At 43.5% G+C, this 20,441-nt stretch overlaps 1 non-coding gene across 1 annotated transcript; it reads left to right on the top strand.

The window, feature by feature from the left end:
- The first annotated feature begins 1,572 nt into the window (after positions 1–1,572).
- Positions 1,573–1,763, top strand: LOC123633581. The gene has a single exon (XR_006733628.1). It is a non-coding gene; the product is annotated as a U2 spliceosomal RNA (small nuclear RNA).
- The last annotated feature ends 18,678 nt before the right edge of the window (positions 1,764–20,441 follow it).

The raw sequence follows: 20,441 nt of genomic DNA, 5'->3' as shown, positions 1-20,441 counted from the left end.
CCGATGAATAAACAGACATGGGGTAAATGTCTAATTTCAGTTAAAGAATAAGTGATCTTTCTCATAGAAATGTAAATTAAGATGGATTGCAAAGCTTTTTCACGTGTCTCTGCCTTTTAGAGCAACCATAAGCAGAAAAACCAACTATAAAAGTTTTTACTCTAAAAGGATAAAACAGAAAATTCCTTCTAGGAGTTCTGCGATGGAAAGCTGTGAGCACAAGCAATACTGAAAAGAAATGAAATGTAATGAATCTAATCTTCTGCCCGCTTTTCTCGTGTGCCTTGATGAGGAAGAACACTAGTAATTTTCCAAGCGCCCGTTTACTTTCACTTTTTTCTTGATGTTGGGGGAGGAGGAGAGTTAGAAGTTCCACGTCATTGCCCATCCTGTGCTTGTAAGTGAGAAGCCATTATTGCACAACGGAGCTGAAAAAGCATGTAAACTATCCGCTTCCCCTCACACACATCTTCATGCCATAATAGTCTAGACTTTCTGGTGGAGCGGGGAATATACATATATATTGTATTAAATCTTTTCCTGAAAGCACTCTCGTTGTCGGAAACTATTGAAATATGCTAACATTTCTACCAGTGTCATCACCTCTCAGGATCAAGTGTGCATATTGGTCTCAGTCTTCCTTTAGAGCGCCACAAATAGCCCCTTGTTTTAAGCACTTTGCAACTTTCACTCCACAGTCTGAAACTTGAACTTTCCCCAGCAAGTTTAGTTGAGATTGAAAATGATCTGGATGGGATAGATAGTGTGGTCTTCTTAATGCTCAAGAACTGTTTTGTGTGAAGGAAGGGGATTCTGTTAGAGGAATTTCAAGTCTGTGTTGTATAAATTACCCATCCAATATCTATTATAATGCACTTTTTTTTTTAAATACTAAGAAGATATTTCAGATGTCTGTACTGCTTTGAGTCGTTCTACCATTAGTGGTAGGAAGTTTATCCTGGGACATTGCTAAGGATTTTCTTTGTTTCCGTCACCAGCTACAGACAAGCGTGTGATAACAGCATTTGTATCACACTCTCACATACATTACCTCTGTTCTTTCTGGGCTGCCACCTTGGACACTAGTCCTTCTTTCTGACCCATTCAGTAGAATGGAGGCTGATGAGAGACAGTAGTGAGTTTCTCTCCAGGTTTAGACTGGCCAGAGGTGAAGGCAGGCTTGGCATGCACTGTCTTAAGTCTTCCCTGAGTTTCAGTTCTTCCACTGTGAGTCTGAGGAGATTGGGAAAGAGGACAAGGGTGGAATGGATTGAATCAGGATTATCTGAGACTGTCAAGTGAATAAAAACTAAAGTAGATGAGGAAATAGTGAAGAGATGTGTCAAAATTGAATGTAAGCCAGGCGTGGTGGTACCCACCTGCAATCCCAGCCACTCAGGAGGCTGAGGCAGGATTGCTTGAGCCCAGGAGTTTGAGGCTGTGGTGAGCTATGATTGCGCCACTGCACTCCAGTGAGCTCTGATGATGCCACTGCACTCCACCCCAGGTGACAGAAGTAGACACTGTCTCAAAAAAAAAGATTTTTTTTTAATTAGAAAGCTTGATACTACTACTTCTTCTCAGCCTTTTGGCTAAGATCAAGTATAGTATCTGTTCGTATCAGTGTAATATTTGATATTTCCTCTATCCAAGGATAATATATAGAGTGGATTTTTAGAGCAGGGAGTTGGAATGCGAGCTTGCCCTGTCCACTCCAAACATTGACCTGGTATTATAGTACCTCCAGGAATCATGCATCCTCCAAAACAAATAAGTAAAAAGAAAGAAAGAAATTGGATAGCAAAGGATATGGGAATATGAAAATTCTTGCCCACAAGAGGAGGGTGATATATATAAACTGGCAAATCATTCGAGAAAGCAAAAAAGCTCGAACACAGTGGCTCACGCCTGTAATCCTAGCACTCTGGGAGGCCGAGGCAGGAGGATCCCTTGAGCTCAGGGCTTCGAGATCAGCCTGAGCAAGAGTGAGACCCCATCTCTACTAAAAACAGAAAAATTAGCTGAGTATCATGGCGTGTGCCTGTAGTCCCAGCTACTCAGAAGGCTGAGACAGGAGGATCAATTGAGCCCAGGAATTTGAAGTTGTTGTGAGCTATGATGACGCCATTGCACTCTCCCCAGGGCAACAGAGTAACACTCTCTATCAAAAAAAAAAAAAGCAAAATGTTTATATTTAAATTAAATAGGAAGAGGCCGGAAGCCTCTTCACTCTATTATTTCCTTTTCTGTGCAGAAGCTTTTTAGTTTGATGTAGTCCCATTTGTCTATTTTTGTTTTTGTTGCCTGTGCTTTTGTAGTCTCACCTGTAAAATCTCTGCTTGGACCAAGGTCCAGAAGTATTTCCCCTACGTTTTATTCTGGTAGCTTTATGGCTTCAGGTCTTACATTGATGTTTTTAATACATTTTTAATTGATTTTTGCATATGGTGGGAGATAGGAGTCTAGCATTATTCTTCCGCACATGGATATCCAGTTTTCCCAGCATTAGGGTGTCCTTTATCCAATGTCTGTTCTTGGCATCTTTGTTGAAAATCAGTTGGTTGTAAATATGCGCATTTATTTCTGAGTGCTCTATTCTATTCCATTGGTCCATGTATCTGTTTTGGTTACTATCACTTTGTAGTATATTTCGAAGTCAGGTAGTGTAATACCCCCAGCTTTGTTCTTTTTGCTCAGGATTACTTTGGTTATTTGAGTCTTTGCTGTTCCATATAAATTTTAGGATTTTATTTTTTCCATTTCTGTGAAGAATGTCATTGTTATTTTGATAGTGCCTGTATGAAATCTGCAAATTGCATTGGGTAAGAAAAAATGTATTATTAAGAAAAATTACAAAAACTCAGGGGCAGCCCCAGAACTGTTCCTCCAACTTTGGAACCCCAAACCCAGGGTCTCTGACATTGGAGGGCCAGGTTGGAGTGCTCCCCCCCTTATCACCCTCAAACTTTACACTGCAGGCTGGACAGTAAAGTGGCTTCTGTGGCCTACAAAGTGGCCCACAAAGTAGCCCTTGTTGATATTCATGTCAGCCCACAGGCCATGCCAAATGACCCATATTTACTTGCCAAAAAAAAAAAAAAAAACCTCGACATGCCTGGAGAATGTCATTCAGTCCTGCTACTTTCTCCACTGCCTTATCCCAGTGTAAATGTCCATAATTTTCACCTTATGGATTTTATGTGTCTAAAATGCTTTTTAAAGAACTGATTTTTAAAGCAAGCACTCTCGCACACACCCCCACCCCACTTCTTTCTTCAGAAGCATGGGCTACACGGTAGTTTCGTTGCCCTAAAAACCACGCAGGGCGCAGATCGTTTTACCCTGGACACCAGAGAAATCCTCCTGATTTGAGCCACTTGGTGGCGAAACATTAACTGTAAACTTTACCCAGCAGGGTGGGGTAGAGCAAATATTTATAACTCTCAGGAAACTTGAGTTTGACTCATATTTTAGCTGACTCGTGAATCAGAACTATCAAAGACTAGATTTTTTTGGTTTAACGAAAGAAGATGACTGTTAGAGAAACCATCTCCGCGCGATCGCAGAGAGCAAACACAATGAAAGGAATGTGGAATGACTCAGCTCGGCCGGGCGGCGGGCGCTGACCCGGCGAACAATGGAAAGTCACAGCGGGGCCTCGGAAGCCGCGTCCACACCCGCCGCGTCCACACCCGCCCGCGCCGGGGGCTGCCGGCCGCTGGGGGCAGCAGGGACGCTGAGCACAAAGCGACTTTCTTAACCCTCGATTCTTGCTTTTTAGCATCTAAGGTTGCAACATAATTATAATTTGGCAAAATCCACAGGAGCAGTGGGACCTAAAAGCAAAGGTGCGGGGCCTCATTCCCACGGGCCAGGGTCCCCTCCTGGGCAACAAACGGCAGGTGGAGACCCCAGATCGACTCATGCCCCGGCCGGGGTGGCGCCTGATAGGTCCCTACACACGTCTTCTTAACTCACCACAGAACTATCCTGAAAGGAAAGCACGAGGCTCCACATCGCAAGGCTTTGCTTCCAGGCCGGGGCGAAGGGCTTTGCGATGACTGGAGAAAGGTCGGCCGGCTTGGCCTCAGCGGACACGAATCTGCGCTTTCTGGCAGGAACGGGGATTCGGGGAAGAAGCTGGCCCCAAGCCTGGTGGTTAGGAGATCGCTTCTGAAAATTCGTCTAAGTCAGAATCTGTTGAGCCTGGGGTTTCTCGTGTGGGACTCAGTTGCTCTCGAGGAATACAGTGGCTGCAGCCAACATTAGAAAATCAGTACAATGTGTTGAGTGCCCAGGATTTTTGTCGTTGGTGTGTTTGCTGGTGCGTGGGATGAAAAGAAGTCCAGGCAGGGGCAGACCGGCTCCGGGAGGCCCCACCTTTGTCCCCAGGGCCCCAGGGCCGGGCAGTTTCCCGGGCCGCTCCCAGCGCAGCCACGCGCAGCTCTGTGGGTTGCACCAGGCTCAGCTCCCGAGCACGTGTTCTGCTGGGGAAGGAAGGGAGGGCTGCTCGCTCTCAGACCCCTGCTGGCCCGCATCCCTCGCCCCTCCTGTCTCGGCCACCCTTCTGCCTGCCCAGGACAGCTTCCTGCCGGCCCTTCAGCCCAGGATGCCATCCAAATTCACAAGTTGTCCCTCTAAATCTGCCTTGACTCATATTCCAGGCCCTGGGGGATACACTAACACCCATACACTAACGCTTCCAATTCCTGATGCACTAATACACACAAGTCCGTCTTTGCCTCTCTTTTTCCTGTACATGAGATGACCATGTGGTTTCCCATCCAAACCTAGACTTATGAGAGGGAAAAGGATGCTATTATTATAATAACTACACCCAGTAGTCTGGGGCCACTGAGCCTGTAGTCCCAGATATTCAAGAGCATGAGGCAGGAGGCCTGCTTGAAGCCAGGTGTTGGAAACCAGCCTGAGTGGTATAGCAAGACCCTGTCTCTAAAAATAAATAAATTAATTAATAATAATAATAATGATTACACTCGAACTACAGAAGAAAATCTGTTCCAGGCATAGTACGGTACTAGTATATACAGTTACCCTGGGAAACTCTAGCAATGTATCTAAATTCAGAAAACATTTTTTACTCTTTACGTTCTCCCAGTAAAAGGGAAGGAGGGAGAGAAGGTGGCAGGAGGAGAAGCAATTTAAAAAGAAAAGAAAGCCCAATTCAATACTGCATTTTTGAAAAATACTCTATTTGTTAAGAATACTTAGACCTAGTTAGTGTATTTTGCTCCACTTTTGCTAAACGCTTGGAGATTTATTTGTAAATGCAGGCAACAATTTCTGTCGACATCAGCAAAGCAGGGTTAGCAAGTGCTGCAGGGGCTGTAGAACTAGCCTCACTGTGCCAGACTAACCTAACAACGGTGTTTCTTCCCGCAGGATTCTCTCTGTGTATTATCTTTATACACATACAGTTACTACTTACATATAAATACAGATTTTGAAAAAATAGATTTTTTTCTGACTGTGGCTTCCTAGCTGTCTAGCTATGTGTAGTCAGTAATAACAGACCAACTTTTTTAGCAAGCTCTTATAGCACATACTATATGTACAGGGCCCGGCGAGGTGGCTCACGTCTATAATCCTAGCACTTGGGAGGCCGAGGCGGGTAGATTGCTCGAGCTCAGGAGTTCGAGACCAGCCTGAGCAAGAGCAAGACTCTGTCTCTATTAAAAAAATAGAAAGAAATTAGCTGGACAACTAAAAATATATATAAAAAATTAGCCGGGCATGGTGGCGCATGCCTGTAGTCCCAGCTACTCAGGAGGCTGAGGCAGGAAGATCACTTGAGCCCAGGAGTTTGAGGTTGCTGTGAGCTAGGCTGACACCACGGCACTCTAGCCTGGGCAACAGAGTGAGACTCTGTCTCAAAAAAAATAAAAAATATATGTACAGACACTGTGTGTTCCCAAAACCTTACAGATATTAACTCATTTAGTCCTCATGACAACCCTACGAAGTAGGTATTATTGTTATCATTCCCATTTTATAGATAGGGAAACTGAGGCAAAAAGAGGTTAAATAAATTGCCCAAAATCTCACCACTAATAAATTGCACAGGTGGGTTTAGAACCCAGGCTGTCTACTACAAGAGTTCATGATCCCAGGCACTCACTTACGCTGACTTGACCTGTGAAGTCTTCCTAAGGGCAATAGGAAAGACGTGACCCGGCTTAAGTAAGCTTTTTCTGCTAAAGTACTCAATGATGTGTTTTACTGCTGCCCGTACCTCTAATAAATGTTCCCATCAGCCATCTCAGAATAAAGACAGATTTTTCTTCTGTGGTCTGGGTATAATTGTCATTTTTATTTTTTTAAAGACAGGGTCTTGCTGTATCACCCAGGCTAGTCTCAAACTCCTGGCCTCAAGCAATTCCCCCTAGTGGTGTAAAGCCTTTAGAGGTATAACCCAGTCTTCTTTCTCTTGAGCCCTCAGCTTCAGCTACACTAAAACCCCAGTCTATACTGTCCTGCCTCAGCACTTTCTCTGTGCTTTTCCCTCCTGGAAGGCCTCCCAACCCACCCCTCTGCACTCGACTTCTTTTATTGAAACCCCACCTACCTTCAAGGCCCAGATCAAACTGGCCTTCCATTGTCACACAAGACAGAATCTACCCAATGTCTGAAATCCTACAGCCTTTATCCACACCACTCACATGCCTACATATCTTATCTCCTCTACTCAGTCAGCAATTTCTTTTCCCCACAACCCTTAGCACAGCACATTTTTACATAAATAGTCCTCAGTGAATGTATAGCCTCTCATTGTTTGCCCTTCATCTACCCTCACTGTTAAATATCTGTAAAGAAATATGATGCATTGATTATTTCCAAAAGAGAAGACTTCTGCCTTAAAAACAAAAAACAAAAAAAAAAAAACATGATTTTTGTTCAGGAATCTGTTCCTCTCCAGTTCTACAAGTAGACCCAGCAGAAATAGAAAGCAAGTCACATATGTCATTTTAAATTTTCTTTTTTTTTTTGAGACAGAGTCTCCCTCTGTTGCCCAGGCTAGAGTGAGTGCCGTGGCGTCAGCCTAGCTCACAGCAACCTCAAACTCCTGGGCTCAAGTGATCCTCCTGCCTCAGCCTCCCCAGTAGCTGGGACTACAGGCATGCGCCACCATGCCCAGCTAATTTTTTTCTATATATATTTTTAGTTGGCCAGATAATTTCTTTCTATTTTTAGTAGAGACGAGGTCTCGCTCAGGCTGGTCTCGAACTCCTGACCTCAAGCAATCCGCCCGCCTCGGCCTCCCAGAGTGCTAGGATTACAGACATGAGCCACCGCACCCGGCCTTAAAATTAGTTTTAATAATACATTTTATTTAACCCAATATATCCAAAATGTTATAATTTCAACATGTAATGAGTATAAAAAACATTAAAAGATATTTTACATGTGTGTATGAAGTGTTTGGACTCTGCTGGGTATTTTACACTTACAATATATCTTAATTCAGACTAGCCACATTTCAAGTGCTCAGTAGCCACATGTGTCTAGTACCTTCTATATTGGATAGAGCAGGTCTGAGCCCATCAGCACAACATTCCCTGGTGACTGTTACTGGTCCAGGAGTGGTAGGCTGGAGGCCTAAGTTGGGCTGATCAGACTGTAACAAAGGATTTATAGTCCATGTTTGGGAGAGCTTTCTGCCTGCTGCTTATTTTTGCAAGGGAAGCCTGCAGCTCAGATTGCCGCCGGCAGCCTTTGTGGAAATCATCTCGGAACTATGAGGAAGAGCCAGCAGCATTGGTGTTAGGATGATACCAACACTGAGGATGGCAGTAACGGGGAGACAGAAAGAACCCTGAGTCCTTAATGACATCACTGAGCCACTGATCAAACAGGGTCTGGAGCTAACCCTACTTCTGCTTGTGAAAAATAATAAATTTTCCATTTTATTTAAGCCAGACCGAGTCAGAGTTTTCTGTAGCACCCAAGAACATCCCAACATCAGAGCTAAGCCTTGAACCCGACTCTATAGCCTCCTACACCCAGGCTTCTCTACCAGGCTGCCTCTCAAGAAAGATTTTTGGCTAATTCTTTTGGGTCCCTCTCAGATTCTCTCCGAGGCACAGTGGTGGTAACTGCCAATTCATTGGAAGTAAAGATCCCCAAAGATGCTGGTGCTTGTGAAGGCCTCACCCACCAAGTGGGTCAGTGCAGCTGCAGATGTCATTTCAGGGCACAGGAACAGCCAGAAGTCCCTTCTCAGGACAGCTGCTATTACACTGCACTCTCCAGCTAGCCAGCGTTTGTTCCATCTGCCAGGGCAGGCATTTGTCACAGCCTTTCAGCACCTCTCCTGGAACCGTTAGACCTTGGGGCTGGCCCAAAGCTGGACAAGCTACAGCTCTTTGCCAGGAGGCAGTCCAGGAAGCCACACTTTCCTCTGCGACAGCAGCCTTTTCTGGCAGGGCCCTGAAGATCAGCATGTCCTGGGCCAACTGCTGGCGAGGGGTATTTAGAGGACATGTTGCAAAGTTTGACAGGAGCACTGACAACTGCAGGACCAGAAAGTGAAGAGGAACAGCAACGGGGAAAATGGACTGAAGAGATGCCACCCCAGGAGTGAGAAAATTACTCATAAACTCAGTTCATTGTGCATCGCTTACAAGCAGCAGCAGGGTGGGAACTAACTTGCTCAGAGGCAAGTAGACCTCATCGTTTACTTACAATGCACAGGTCTCACAGCTCCAAAACTAAGAAGAAAGGTAGAGCCACAATTAATCAAGCCTCCCTCTAATCTGTCTTGGAGAATATGCATCTTACACCAATTGTTAAAAAATGTCAACATGGTATAGTGAGAATAATGTGACACTTCCAGGCCAGAGAGCTGCCACTCAGTGCTAGTGCCTGGTAGGCAAGTCACAAGACCCCTGTTATGCTCAGTTTTCTAGTCTCTGAAATACGCATTATTATATCTCACAGCTTTGGAAGGTCCACTTTTTAAAATGCATATCAAACCCTTTGTAAGCTATTAAGTGATGTAATTTTTCACCATTATGACTTTTTCTTTTTTAGACAGAGTCTCACTCTGTTGCCCAGGCTAGAGTGCCACGGCGTCAGCCCAGCTCACAGCAACCTCGGACTCCTGGGCTTAAGCAATCCTCCTGCCTCAGCCTCCCAAGTAGCTGGGACTACAGGCATGTGCCACCATGCCCGGCTAGTTTTTCTACACATATTTTTAGCTGTCCATATAATTTCTTTCTATTTTTAGTAGAGACGGGGTCTCGCTCTTGCTCAGGCTGGTCTCGAACTCCTGAGCTCAAACAATCCGCCCGCCTCAGCCTCCCAGAGTGCTAGGATTACAGGCGTGAGCCACCGTGCCCGGCCCATTATGACTTATTTTATTAATATAAGGGGAAAAATGCTTCTGATGAGTTTTTAATACGCAGAAACTACTACCTACTTGTTAATAAAAAAAATTAACGTTTTTGATAAGATCATATATTCTTAAAGCATTTATTCCTATCCACTTTACTCACTCTGGGCCTCTGGCTCCTGATTATAAAAACAGACCCAGGCCCGGCGTGGTGGCTCACACCTGTAATCCTAGCACTCTGGGAGGTCGAGGCGGGAGGACTGCTTGAGCTCAGGAGTTCGAGACCTGCCTGAGCAAGAGTGAGACCCCATCTCTTCTACTAAAAGTAGAAAAAATTAGCTGGGCATGGTGGCGCCTGCCGGGAGTCCCAGCTACTTGGGAGGCTGAGGCAGGAGGATCACTTTAGCCCAGGAGCTGGAGGTTATGGTGAGCTACGATCATGCCGCTGCACTCTAGCTGCGGTGACAAAGTGAGACTCTGTTTCAAAAAAAAAAAACACAAAAAAAATCCCAGACCTCACATACTTGTCTTGCATGCACTGAGGACTGGAATGATGGCCAAATGTGGTTACAGATCCAAAAAGTTTACTAAACTTTAAAGTTCATACATCAGGGGTGTATATATAGCATTTAATTGCAAAAGAGCTTGCCATGGGTGTAGGATCCAACTCGTTAGGCCCTCCAAATAGTAATACCACACCTTGTTTCCTTCTGACCCGAAAACCAGTGGCTCACAGGGACCCAGTAAAGGAACCACACCCCACATGGAATGCCCTTGGTCTCCTGTGTCTCAAGATGAAGGAGCAGCTCAGGGGCAGGTCTACGGTGGGAGGGAAACACATTAAAAAAAAAAAAGATAAAAACATTAAAAACTTTTTTTTGTTGTTTTCTTACACACAAAGCCCCTTAGTAAAAAAAATAATAATAATAATTAATTTAAAAAAAAGATGAAGGGACACATGCTACGTGAGCCTGGGTCCCAGAATAATTGGCGCTGGACACTAAACTAGAAAACATACACGTACTTGTGCAGGTGCACACACACACACACACACACACACACACAAACACACATCCTTCTACTGGTGTCTTCCACTGAGTTAACCCTTAAGGCTTAACTCAAGAAAATATTGCCATCTGTTAAATATAGATGATAGTTATATGGGTGCCATATTATTTTCTATACTTTTCAATGTTTGAAATGTTTCATAAAACAACATTTTTCAATAATCATTTTTAAGGCAACCTAAGTCAAGTATCAACACCTTCTCTTGGATGTCTTTTTGCCTCCCAACCCATCCCTAAAGTTGAACTAGATGCTGCTTCTCTGTACTTCTGTCACACTCGGAGATGACTTCTGTGACATCACTTATCACACTGTATTATAACTTCTCATTACCCCAGGTGTCGAGCTCTCTGAGGATGGGAGACTTTCATCCTTCTCTCTTCACCAAGCCTAGCACCTGGCACATTGTGGGGATTAATCAATGTCTGATATTAATTCAGTCAACATGAATGAAACGTTCTGGTTTCACTCTAAGCCTTCACCAACCACCAGAACTTCTTTCCTCTCCCAGACTGCTTCTCCTCTCCTTTTCTCTTTTGTACTAAATATAAATCACTCTAAATGTTGTAAGAAAAATCTGATAACCACATGTCAGAGAAGAACTGTGCTTTGATTAAAAGTGATTTAAATACACACTGTACTAAAAATGTAAAAGAAAAGGAAGACTCAATGAGAACATCACTGTCTCTAGATATTCAAGACTATAAATACAAATTTGAAAAATACAGGAAATTTTTAACATTCATAATCCAACAAAACAGTCCCAAATCAGGCATGGTCCCCTTGCTAAGAGGACAAAAGGTCTAGAGACTTGTAGAAAATTTATACTGTTTGTTCAATGGGAACAAACCCCTTTTGATAAGAGTCTTACCTTTTTTCTGATAGCAGTCATAATATTCAAACAGTATGACTAAAATAAGATAATTGTCTATCTACCACCTTCCTACAGAGTATTGAGCTTCTTTTTTTGATTCTTAAAGTGCCCTTTTTAATACACATTTAGCTGAATGCTTGTTCTGTTTTATTGTAAATAAAGGTAATTGCTTTTAAGGTTAAAAGCAATATGCTAAACACTCCATAGGTATTTTCCTACTTTATCTATTCTACATGATGTTATCCAGGATGAAAGCTGGTATATCTGGTTATGTGTGCAATTGCTTTATTTGATGTCCTTGCTTACCTTTCTGGCCGCATCTGGTGCCACTCCTCCGCCACACCCTGCCAGGCAGCCATGCTGAGTAAGCCACTTGCTTTTTCACCTCCTCGCTTTTGCACATATTGTTTCCTCAGCCTGGATTACAAGAATTCAAGAATGAACCAAGACTCATGTCCATTGTCATCTCCTCTGGGGAACTCCTCTGAGCACTTCCTGTTCCATCAGTCATTTTACATACCTCTATTTCAAGACTTACATTTTTACTGGAATTACCGGCTTTCCTATCTCTCTCCTCCAGTGCCCTGAAAGCCCTAGTGGCCTGCAACTATAATCTACTCATTTTTGTAGTTCTAATGTCAAGTATGTTTCTTAACATTGATTGATTCAGTGTTTAGTGGACAAATGGCTGAGACTGAACAATTGAATGAAAGTGTATGATACAACAAAGCTGCATTTAAAATTATTTGCTTATGTGCCACCAGGGGACTTATAGCCAAATGGTTCAGTAAAATGCATAGACACTCAAAGAGGAAGCACTTAACCAAAAATCCACGTAAGTTAAATAGGGAGATGCAGATTGTGTGCCAAACAGAGCTGGGTTTCCATGCTGGGCTTCCATGCTGGGCTTCTTGGCCCTTCTGAGTCCCTAGAGCTATGTGCCTCTGGAATTTGGAGCAAGCTTGGTAGTAATTTTTACAACGATGGACTTTTTTGGTTGAAAGCCTGCTTATTCATCATGCCCTGCCCCGATCCTGCTGTTCAGTTCCCAAACTGCTCTGTTCCCACAAGTTTTCCAGAGAACAGTAGGCCAGTGGGTATATTCAGGAGAGCTGAGGGAAAACAGCAACACTGGGGGGCCAGGAAAAAGAGCAGATTAGGTATTAAGGAGGCACCAGCAAGATTAGCTGCACAAAGAGCTCTGCTGGAGACCACAGAATTTGACCACCTGCTTTCCAAAGGTAGTCCAATTTAGGAGAGCGGTCTAATATTCCATTTTGTAAGTATGAATTCTTTGAAATTATCCTACAATCTATGTATGTAGTGGCATTCTTTATTTACAAAGACATTATCATAGCTAAAAATACACTTGTTCAATTATCATATTCAATCTACACATAAACTAACCTGGAGGTTTGTTTATGGGCAAAATGACTGGGAAATGATTTCTGAATTGATTTTTTTTTTTTTTTTTTTTTTTTTGAGACAGAGTCTCACTTTGTCACCCTGGTTAGAGTGTAGTGGATTGATCACTGCAACCTCCAACTCCTGGGCTCAAGTGATCCTCCTGCCTCAGCCTCCCGAGTAGCTGGCATTACAGGTGAGCACCACCACGCCCAGCTAACTTTTTCTATTTTTAGTAGAGACGGGGTCTCATTCTTGCTCAGGCTGATCTCAAACTCCTGACCTTAAGCAGCATTCCTCCTGCCTTGGCCTCCCAGAGTGCTGGGATTACAGGCATGAGCCACTAGCTCAGCATCACTTGGTTTCAGAGTCTGATTTCAGACGGTTTGTTAAACCAGTCATCAGATTCAGGCAATGGTTCTCAAAGCGTGCTACAGGGACCAGTAGTTTCAAAGAATCTACATCACTTTGAAATTTCTTAAAATGGAAATTATTGAGTCTCACCCAGATGTGCAGAATCAGAAACTCCAGGGCCCAGCAATCAGTGCTTTAACTTGGCCTCCAGGTAATGAAGATATAGCATGAGGTATGACAAACACTATTCTAAAGTGCTGGGGACTCCTGCAGTAGCTCCAGGATAAAGACATGAGCCTAATCTTCATCATTCTGGCTTGCATGGCATTTGGAACCAGGCATCCCCAGTTGGCCTGTTGCATTCATAGTCACTCCAAGAACCCACTTTCTACCTCAGCTCACAATTCTTGGCAGTCTAAATGCTAAATCCTTGGCTGCTAGTCCCATACCCTTTCCTACCTCTGTTCAGCTTCTCCTGATGCACTTAACTCTTCTTCCCAATTTACCCTCACACCACCCACCTCACAGCACCTTCCACATAATATGTGTAACAGACTAAGTGGATGCAAACTAAAGCCTGAGACATGTACTTCGTACCCTGCTCTCTTATGCAACCTTAATTTGCCACCAAGCTGGCAGAGCACAGGGAAACCTGATTCCACTCTGTGAGCCGAGAATACGCCAAGGACACACCGGAAACACACCAGAAAGCTTCCTCTCTTGGGAATAGCTGTGGGGCTACCAAAGAGGAGATATTATCATGGTTCCCTTGAGGTAATGGGATATCAAATTATGAGAAGCAATCATAGCTTACAATTAAAATATTTTGTGGAAATACTGCTGTTGGCTACACATATATAACACTTTAAGAATATTTTTCATATTTTATTTTATCCTAAGGTTGAGGCTATAAACTAGGTTTTTGAAAATCAGGAATTATTATCATTATTTTTAGAGTAAAAAAAAAAATTCAGTGAGGTTCATGATTTCCTCAGGCTCAGCTGAGAGGGAGCTGCATTGGATCAGGTTATTTCTGAGGCCCTATAGTCTATAGAACTGATCTTCGTGTAGAACTTGACATTCTTATAACATATGTTTGTTTTTGTATGAATTAATCTTCCACAAACACCATTTAATCATGTAACAATCCACAGCTCCCCAATTAATTCAATTAAACTAATCACTCAGTAGCCTCTGGAATAAAGTATAGGACCCTAGCATTCTAAACCCCAACATCTGCCCCCACCATCTCTGATTTATTCTTTTTGAAACAGGGCGGGCTCTGTCACCTGGACTACAAGTGCAGTGGCATCATCATAGCTCACTGCAACCTCAAACTGGGCTCAAGCGATCCTCCTGCCTCAGCTTCCAAGTAGCGAGTACCTGGGACTACAGGCACGCTACCATGTCCAGCTAATTTTTCTATTTTTAGTAGAGACAGGGTCTTACTCTTGCTCAGGGTGGTCCCCAGAACTCCTGGCCTCAAGCAATCCTCCCACTTCAACCTCCCAGAGTGCTAGGATTATAGGTGTCAACCACCTGATTTATTCTTTCCACAGTTTTTGAGCACTATTCTCCCCCAGGCACAATGGGGATTAAAGGCGTACAAGGACCAAGCAGATAAGCATGATTCTTGCCCTCATTCTAGCTTAACTCTCCTTTCAAACTTATTTCCCACGAATACCCATAAAAGTCTTCCCTCAAGCCAAACTGGTCTGGACTTTCACTTTCCTGCCCTTCTGCTGGTGTACAAGCCAGCCCCTCCACTTGGAGGCTACTTATTCCTTCTCGGTGTATTCAGTTTCTGCGTCCTTCATGCTTTAATTCAAAGAAACATCTGGCAGATGTGGTGGCTCAGGCCTTTTAGCTGGGCATATCCCAGCCTTTGGGAGGCTGAGGTGGGAAGATGGCTAGAGCCCAGGAGTTTGAGACCAGCCTGGGCAGTATAGTGAGACCTGTCTCTACAAAAAAATGTTTTAAATAATAGAAAAAAGAGGGCCTGGCGGTGGCTCACGCCTGTAATCCTAGCACTCTGGGAGGCCGAGGCAGGTGGATCCTTTGAGCTCAGGAGTTCGAGACCAGCCTGAGCAAGAGCGAGACCCCGTAGAAAGAAATTATATGGACAGCTAAAAATAGATATAGAAAGAATTAGCCGGGCATGGTGGTGCCTGCCTGTAGTCCCAGCTACTCGGGAGGCTGAGGCAGGAGGATCGCTTGAGCCCAGGAGTTTGAGGTTGCTGTGAGCGAGGCTGATGCCATGGCACTCTAGCCCAAGCAACAGAGTGAGACTCTGTCTCAAAAAAAAAAAAAAAAAATAGAAAAAAGAAACATCCCTTCCCCATAAAATGTTATGGTGCTTTCAAATAATTCAATTGGAGAAAGGGAAGTAGATGGGGTAAGATAAAGTAAGACCTCCATGTGTTAATAGTTGCATTTGATGGATGGGTACATGGGGAATGGGAGGTGGAGGAAGAATCATTCTCATTCTTTCTACTTTTGTATATGTTTGAACTTTTTCACAATAAAAATTAAAAGTATATGTATATCAGTAAATATAAATATTTTCTTTTTTTACACCAGTAGTTTAAATGTAAATATAAATGTTAAATAAATATTTGAAAATAAAAACATTTGAAATACTTACATGTCTTTACCAGTATTTCTAGTTACATTCACTGGTTCCTTTCTCTATGCTGGCCCAAAATGTTGTTTTGCTGTTTATTATTTTACTTATCTGTCTTTAGACTGTCAACTTGTATTCAGACCCTTTTGTTCTATCATACATACATCATATATATATCTCCTGGGCGCCTAGCACATTCTCTGTTATTTGAGTGAATGCAAAATCACCCTTAAATATAGTTTGTTAACTTCCTAGTGCTAAGTTGAGACCACAGAGAATGGAAACATTGTAATGTTTAACGGCATGTAATATGAGTTTATAAATATAAACTCAAGGGTGGTTTCAAATTGAAGAGCCAGTAAATTCTTCCTTGAATTTGACTAATGATTAAAAACCAAATTAGAAAGCTGTCACATGACACCTCTCCTTGAGAGTATCTTTGAGGGAGGAAGACTGCAGGCTATACAATCTTAGTCACATCTATTCAAGCATTTGCAAAAACGCTTTAGCAAAATCTTTGAGCTACTATCTCTTAAAACGTCCTTAAAACAGTGCTTCAGGACAATTTCTGGCAGAATGGGCAGTTAGTGCTTGTCAGGAAGATGGGAAGTTGAATACTGGCTAATTTGATTATCCTTCTGTTGGTTCAGAATGCCTTGGCAAAACACATTTTAATAATAAGAAATGCACATTTTTATGTTAACTTCCATATGGCTTCCTATTCTCTGCACTAAATATGCAGGAATCCCAGGGGCCTGGGACAGGAATGTGTGGCTGCCTGAGCACACTGAAATGGCAGACATTCTTTAAATGTCTGTGGACCTTGTCCCTTCTGCCTTTGTCTCCTAGTCTTAAACTACCCAGTGTCCTAGTTGCTAGGCTTGTCCTTCCCCAACTCTTCAGCCAAAACAGCAAGGTAGTTTAACAATGCTTCTTATACTTCAATGTGCTTACAAATCATTCCATACTTTGCTAAAATGCACCTTTGAATTCAGCAGGTCTCGGGTGGGCCTGAGAGTCTGCCTTTCTGCAAACTCCCAGAGAATGTCCCTTGTTCCTGGTCAGCAGACCACACTTTGAAGAGCAAGGATCTACAGCAGCAGTCAGCAGGCTTTTTCTGTGAAGGGCAAGAGAGTAAACTTTTAGACTTTGTGGGCCATAGGGTCTCTGTCCAACTGCACAATACTGCTGATATAGCATGAAAGCAGGCATACAATATGGAAACGATGGGTGTGGCTATGTTCCAATAAAACTTTATTTGTGGACCTTGAGATGTAAATTTCATAGAATAAAAATTCTTAATAGAATTTTTCACATGTTAAGAAACTTTATTCTACTATTGATTTTTTTTTTCCTACCTCTTAAAAGTGTAAAAAACCTTCTTACCTACTAGGCTGTACAAAAACAGGTGGTGAGATAGATTTGGCCTGTGTGTTCAAGTTTGCCAACTCCCGCTCTAAAACAGAAACTTAGGAGGCAAGGACCCAAGTGTGGGTCTTAGCTTAGCCATTTACTCACTATGGCTCAAGCCATTCATTTGACCTCTGAGAGTCTCATTTTACCAACCTGTTGAATGGGAGCAATAATTTTTTTTTTTTTTGAGATAGAGTATTACTCTGTTGCCCTGGCTACAGTGCAGTGGCATCATCACAGCTACTGCAATCTCAAACTCTTGAGCTCAATCCATCCTCCTGCCTCAGTATCCCGAGTAGCTGGGACCACAGGCCCACACCACAATATGTGGCTAATTTTTCTATTTTTTTTTTTCACAGCCAACATCATACTGAATAATTATTTTTAGTAGAGGTGGGGTCTCGCTCTTGCTCAGGCTGGTCTCGAACTCCTGACCCCGAGCAATCCTCCCACCTTGGCCTCCCAGAGAGCTAGGATTACAGGTGAGCCACCGCACCCAGCAGGGAGCAATAATTCTTATCCTCTTCCGGCTGTTGGCCTAGTGCTTAGCACATCAAGTCCTCAATAGAAGGAAACTAATATTATTGGCATTTCCAGCTAACTTCCTTTATTTTTTTTGGAGACAGAGTCTTGCTCTGTCCGGGCTAGAGTGCTGTGGCGTCAGCCTAGCTCACAGCAACCTCAAACTCCTGGGCTTAAGCAATCCTACTGCCTCAGCCGAGTAGCTGGGACTACAGGCATGCGCCACCATGCCCAGCTAATTTTTTCTATATATATTTTTAGTTGGCCAGATAATTTCTTTCTATTTTTAGTAGAGATGAGGTCTCGCTCTTACTCAGGCTGGTCTCGAACTCCTGACCTCAAGCCATCCACCCGCCTCGGCCTCCCAGAGTGGTAGGATTACAGGCGTGAGCCACTTGCCTGGCCGAGATATACTAATTTTGTCTACAGAGTATGTACACACTGTGTGCACACATTGTAGACAAAATAAGAAAATATCTGACATGTACATAATCACAGATATGAATTTTAGAGACTGCAGCTGAACTCTCCAAAAGGATTATGTCCAGGAGCAGAAATCCAAGGTATTCCTTGCACTATACACCCCCTCAAAGAAAAACAAAATTCTAATGGGAATGACATTCTGCTCATTGTGTTTGGGGAATAGTCATCAGGCCATGGCAGGGAACAGGACCCATTCTTTGCTTGCCTATTCCCTACTCACCTTCTGATAAGATTAGCATGGTTGTCACCCATGATGTGTGCCCACATAGGCCCAAACTGGTACCTGTGATACCAGGTATTCATGCACTGTTGGATAAACTCAAATAATCTTTCTGAAAATTTCCAGTGGCAAGTGAACAATATCATGAACATCATTATTTTCCAAGTAGCAACTGTAGATTTCCAATGACAAAGGGGCATCTGTCAAATATCTGGGGTCCATGGTTCAAATGTTAAAGCCTTTTGTGATTTAGAAAATTCTAAACTTTAGAGATAAAACTTGAGCTATTAGCATTGACATTTAGTTAGTGAGCATTTCCCTCTGAAACACAACAGACATGTACTAGGAAAGCTGAGGTGACGGGTGATGGCATTAGGGTGTTTCCTGAGATTTTGATTCCTAGCTAGTTGAAGTTAACTTTTGTGTACTGTAAATTATTTTTGCACAGGGGATTATAGAACTGTAATTATCATACATAAAATTTGACTCTGCCCATTTCAGTGATGGAAATAGGATTAGAAATTGGAAGGAAGGGGAGTTTGCTTAAAGAGTGGTCTCCTAGAAACTGGATTTGGAAAGGAACTTTGAAAGTAGAAGTGAGGCTAGGCATGGGATGTGGTGGCTCAGGCCTGCAATCCTAGCACTCTGGGAGGCCAAGGTGGGAGGTTTGCTTGAGGTCGTGAGTTCAAGACCAGCTCTGAGCAAGAGCAAGACCCCATCTCTACTAAAAATAGAAAAAAATTAGCTGGGTGTGGTGATGCATGCCTGTAGTCCCAACTACTCTGGAGGCTGAGGTGGGAGGATTGCTTGAGCCCAGGAGTTTGAGGTTACTGTGAGCTAGGCTGAGGACACAGCACTGTGGCCGTGGCAACAGATAGACTCTGTCTCAAAAAAAAAAAATGTATTCCGGGCCTGGTGGCTCACGCCTGTAATCCTAGCACTCTGGGAGGCCGAGGCGGGTGGAGCGTTTGAGCTCGAGTTCGAGACCAGCCTGAGCAAGGGCGAGACCCTGTCTCTACTAAAAATAGAAGGAAATTAGCTAGACAACTAAAAATATATAGAAAAAATTAGCCAGGCATGGTGGCACATGCCTGTAGTCCCAGCTACTTGGGAGGCTGAGGCAGGGGGATTGCTTGAGCCCGGAGTTTGAGGTTGCTGTGAGCGAGGCTGACGCCATGGCACTCTAGCCCAGGCAACAGAGTGAGACTCTGTCTCAAAAAAAAAAAAAAGAAAGAAAAAAATCCTTCAAAGTTATTTCATAAATATTTGTGGGCTTTTCCTGGGTTTTTGTGAGGATGATGCCAAAGATTCTCTATCAATAGGATATATGTTTCTGTTCACTTTTTAATGCCAAGAGTCAACATGGAAAAATCAGGTTCTAAGCAAAGTCTGTAACCAAACTAAGCCAAAAGGGTTGGGTAACCATTTTGGCTTCCTTAGAAAAGTAAGAAGTGAAAATTTGCAAGTGTAGAAGTTGAAAGACTTGCCTAATGGCTTTCTGATATGAGAGAAACAAGACCAAGTGCAGCCCTAGACTCTAGAAGCTTAACTATCCAGGCCAACCAACTGCTACTTAACCCAGTTTAGGGCCTAAGGCAGTGCACTTTTGTCATTTTTCTCTGGTGAAAAGATAGGAAGGGAAGGGGTAGGAAATTAGGGTGGAGAAAGAACAAAACTGTGACAGCAGAGGTCAAATTAGTGAAGAAAGAAAAATATAGAAGACATTCAGCCTGTGTCTTTGGTGGAGTTGAGCCGCTCCCCCACAGAGCCCAGGTGCTGCCCTGCCTTTCAGATGGGGGTTGTGGCCTTCCCCCTGGCCCTGCAGCTGTCCTGGGAAACGCAAGACAATTGCTGAGCTCAGCCCTCGGCACCCCCAACCCTGTATGGCACCCTTCCCTGAGCTGCCCAGAAACCTCCTCTCTTCAGGGTGGAAGGACAGGGGGGCCTGTTAATACCATATGCAAATACTTATCACTTTCTGTTCATGCTTATCTCCCCCAGTGCCCTCGGGCGCCCCCACCAGCCCTCCAGAAGGCGAAAGACCTGTCTGTTTCTGGATCACTGGCTCTAAGGACCTATTGGGTGAATTGATGTGGTTGAATGACATCAGTAGTCATTCATCCCAGCTCTC

The sequence above is a fragment of the Lemur catta genome, chromosome 2 (assembly GCF_020740605.2).
Source record: "Lemur catta isolate mLemCat1 chromosome 2, mLemCat1.pri, whole genome shotgun sequence".
Taxonomy (NCBI): domain Eukaryota; kingdom Metazoa; phylum Chordata; class Mammalia; order Primates; family Lemuridae; genus Lemur; species Lemur catta.
This window is presented reverse-complemented; position numbering and strand designations above follow the sequence as displayed.